Source organism: Indicator indicator, chromosome 26 (genome assembly GCF_027791375.1).
Source record: "Indicator indicator isolate 239-I01 chromosome 26, UM_Iind_1.1, whole genome shotgun sequence".
NCBI lineage: Eukaryota > Metazoa > Chordata > Aves > Piciformes > Indicatoridae > Indicator > Indicator indicator.
In genome coordinates, this window is record NC_072035.1 from 10,481,155 (window position 1) to 10,485,785 (window position 4,631).

The window sequence follows — 4,631 nt, forward strand, 5'->3', positions numbered from 1 at the left end:
CTCCTTGGGAAAAAGAGAAGAGCAGAAGGAGAAGCGGGTGAGCAGCAGTAGCTATCCAGCACTTCAGCAGCCAGCAGAACCCAACTGGAACCCAGGGCTAAAGGCAAGGAGAGCCCAGTTTATACCACCTCTCTCCCTCCAGCCACGCTTGGCTTTATATGGACCAGGCAACAGGGCAAAAGGTTTTACAGAAGCAATAATTTTAAAAAAAAGCTCCAAAAGGGAACCTTGTAGGGTCTCTGTGGAGCATCTCTCCACGGTGGGGCAGTTTGGCTGTTAGGAGGCTTGTCGGTACTGGGAGAACTGGGGAACACTCCAGTCTTGGAGCTCCTCTTAAATTCCCCTAAGAGCATCCGCGGAGCATTTGGGGACAACGAGCTGCGGGGCAGCGCTCAAAGCGCCCTCAAGGGAGAAAGGCAGCTCGGGGAGGACCCAGCTGCTCCGGAGACCCCCGCGGCAACCGGCCGGTAACGAAGGAGGATCCCCCGCATCCCACCGCCCTCCGACCTCCCGCACCCAGAGCTTTTCTCTTGGCTCCTTTCACAAACCTGGCGGGCCGGGGCCCGGGGGCCCGGCCGGAGCTCCGCGGCGGGGTGTCCCTCTGAGGGCAGGGAGAAAGGGAAGGGGTTAGAGCTGGCCCTGAGGGGAGGGGGACGGAGCCGGTAGCGGGTCGGCGGCGGTCTCCAGCCCGGTTTTAAATTTCCCTCTCAGGAGCTGTCCAGCCTGGAGCATGCGCGGCCGGGGGCCGCCCGCAGGGTCAGGGCCGGGGCAGGGCCGGGGGAAAGCGGTGTTTGCCGGTAGCCGCCGCCCCCCGCTCCCTACCGGGCCCGCCCCGTTACAGAGCCCGGGGGACCTGGCCCATGGGGAGGGTGAGCGGGTCGGGTACGGGAGTTACAAAGCAAGGGAAAAAAAACGAAAACCGAAACAACAAAAAGAGAGAGAGGGGGGAAAAAAAAAAATAAACCCCACCCCAACTTCTTGCAACTTTCTAGGGAGGGGAAAGAAGGGGGAGGGGGACCCACCCTGCGCGTTCAAACGGGCAGCGGCGGTTTGAGCGGGGAATAAATGAGGAGAAGACGGCTAGGGGCTGCCCTTCGGCCCGCCGGAGCTAGGGCAGCACCTCGAAAGGGAGCTTGAAGCCGCTGCCCGCAGACCCCGCTGGGTCCGGCGGCTGGAAGGGGTGGGGGGAGACAGAGCCTTGGGTCCGCCTCTCTCCGCCCGCCGCGGGCGCTCGCCTTCAACCCGCCGCTGGGCCCGCCGAGCCCGCGGCCGGCCTCCACCCCCTGCCCCTCAGCGGGAAGGTGCCCGGGAGCGGCCCGTCCATTCAGGCGGGACTGGCGGCGGGAGCCCGGGGGGGAGGCAGCGAGCCGCCCGTCCGGCCGGTGAGGGGCTGGGGTGTGGGCAAAGCGTCCCGGCGCTGAGCTGCCGGGGGGCACAAAATGGCGTCCCGGGAGGGGAGCAGGGAGCTGCAGCGGGGTGAAGAGAGGGGGCGGCTCGCCCCAGGAGCCCGCAGGGAGAGGGGGCGGCGGCTCCCCGCAGGGTCCTTCCTCGCTGTGGGATGGGCAGAGCCGGAGGGAAGCGGCGTGGGGATGAAGGGTAGTGAGGCTGGGGGAGCCAGGATGGCCCTACGTGGTCTGGAGAGCAGGTCTCAAGGTGCCTTGTAGGTGTGGGGCACCTTAAGTTCATATTAAAAAACCATACAAGAGGAAATAGAGGGATTCACTTTGACAGTCATCTTTTACTTTCTTTTTTTCCCTAAAAGACAAGTCGAGGTGTGAGGTAAGGCAGCATTGCTTCCAAATACCAGAGGGATGGGAGTAAAACAGCTGAACCAAGGTCAAATCCTGTGGCAGCAGAGGTAAAGTCCCAGAAGTTATTGGCCTAGACTTGCCCAGTGGTGTACCAGAGGGTTTGTGGTTAGGTTTTTTTGGTTTCTTTGTTTTTTGGTTTTTTTTTTTCAACCTTGCAAAGGAAACCTGAGTTTTCTTTGCCATTCATCAAAACAGGTACCAACATTCCTTGCTAAACGTGGCCTTCATTCAGAAGCAGTTTGAAATCAGTGATGCCACCAGGTCATTTGGGCTCTGCATCGAGCAGAAATGTACATACTTTAATTATACGTGTGGAATGAGGGTTTACAAGATCTCACGAGAATTTTATTTCCCTATACTCAGCATTTAACTGCACAGTACAGAGGGAATGACATGTGAAAATAAGGGAGATCTTTTCTTCTGCTCTTAATGAGAATCTGCTCACTTCGATGAGCATCAAATCTCGTCTCTGTTAATTACTGCCAATAGAAGTGGAGAGTAATCAATACTTCTCAGCATCAAGGCCTGAACCAGGCACATCTGGAGAACTGAAAAGCAGAATAAAAGGGGGAGGGGGAAAAAACAAATCACAGCACTGCTAGAGCCTAAGGCACAGGAGTTTGCACAGTTGCAAGTGTTCCCTTAATTACAGTGCTGTTTTGTAACTCATACAAGGGCATCTAGTAGTTGTTATATACTTGTAACCTCAAAAATGCTTTTCTTAAAGTGCATTCCTGGAGCTTAATATTTGCAGGAGGGGTAAAGATGAAACACCCCACTGCTTTTGGACTTTCTTGGAATCTACTCCAGCCATTGTGTTGAGCTTTTCGCTTGACTGGTTTCCTTGTAGCAATACATTGAGTGCAGAGATTCGTTTCTCTCCTTCAGGTGATTTGCATACCTCCTGCTTGGAAAGGCCAGATGATGACAGGTAAGAAGTACAAGGGTGGCTTATGCCCATCTTGCTCATGAGGGGAGCTTAAACTGAAATGTGAAGGGATAAAGAGCTTAGTTCTGCAGACACTTTGAGCACAGAGCAAGTTGCAACAAGGAAAGTTCTGAGTTAAATATTACAAAGAGTGTTTTCACAATGAGGTTAGGTTAGCATTGCAACAGCGATGCTCTGCTCTTGGAGATACTCAGAATTTGACTGTTTCTCAGAGCAAATCAATCTGCTTCTGCCCTGCTTTGAGCAGAGACCTTTAGAGGTTGGAGTAATTCAGGTAGGAAGTTCTTTCCAACCTGAATTACTCTGAGCCTCAGTAAGAGTGGTGTGTAGTACTCTTTGGGAAACACACATGAGTATTTTCAGGCTGAGATTTTCATGTCTGAATGCTCAGCAGAGTAGTAGGTGGAGTCTGCCAGTTGCCAGGTACCACACTGTTAAAGTTATCAAACATTTCAAAGCAGAGTTTCCTCAGTAAGCAGCTGGCCTCAGAAGTTACCCTGCACGTTTTTGCTGTTCCTTCCCTGTGATGTTTCAGAAATTCTTTGACTGTTCTGTGTTATGCCAGCTTGAGGTTTGAATGCAGGCAAACAGCAAATTGGTGATGTTGGTTTAGAGAGACTGACTGGAGCAGTTTTTCTCCTTGTTTTAGGTATTTTCTCACTGGAGACATTTTGCTGTCCAAGAGAATAAGTATTAAAAGGAGTATTTGTGTGTATTTTCGTACATACGTTAGCTGGGTTCCTTTACCTGGTTTAAAATGAGAGAATACAAGATCTGGGCAATTGCTGGTTTAGTTTCTGGTCTTGTCTAAGTCAAAGTAAGCTCACCTGACTCAACTGAAGTGATTTTTTACAGTGAATATTAGCAGAGAAATGTTTATTAGGTATTTCTAGCCTTCCAGTTTCTAGCTAATTTATTTTGATGGCATTCGAAATCACATGTAACCTTTAATATAACTTAAATGTTCAGCATTCCAGTTCTTTCTTTCTTTGGAGTAACAGCTTTGTAGCAAGTAAATAAAACAGAGGCAAAAGAAGGATTTGCTTTGTAAAAGCATTGACTTTTTGGTGTGTGAGTTTCTCCTAAAATGAGTTTCTACAGGCTTTGGAAACTGTGATAGCTTCCCTTGGCTGCTGAACTGAATTTGTTCTGCTATCAGTTGAAGTCATCATAAAACAAGTTTGATTATTTTCCACACTCTCTCAAGTGTAACTTTTGAGACAAGTCAGGGAAAAAAAAAAGAGCAAGGGAGAGTTGAGGAACCCTCAAAAGCAGAGATTTATGAGAGCTTTGTGAAGACCCTGACCTCTGTGTTCCATCTAGTCAGCATGTCCTGACCCTCAATCTTCTTGCTCCTCAACTGGTGTTTTCTGATGGTTGTTTTCTTCCTCCTTTGGCTGAGTATCTGAATGTGTGGAGAAATAATCATAGAATGGCTTCAGTTGGAAGAGACCTTAGAGATCATCTACTTCAGCCCCCCTGCCTTGGGCAGGGATGTCTCTCAGTTAGCCTCAGAGCCTCATCCAAACTGACCTTGAACACTCCAGGGAGGAGGCATCCACAACCTCGCTGGACAGCCGGTTCCAGAGTCTCACCACCCTTGTACTGAAAAATTCTTCCTAAGCTCCAGTCTAACCCTGCTCTCCCTCAGCTTCAAACCATTCCCCTTTGTCCTGTCTCTAGACACCCTTATGAAAAGTCCCTCTGCAGCCTTCCTGTAGGATCCCTTCAGGTATTGGAAAGCAGCTCTAATGTCCTCTCCAGGATGAACAACCACAGCTCCCTCAGCCTATCCTGACAGCAGAGGTGCTCCAGCCCTTTAATCATCTTTGTTGCCCTCCTCTGGGCTTGCTGCAACAGCTCTGTGTCCT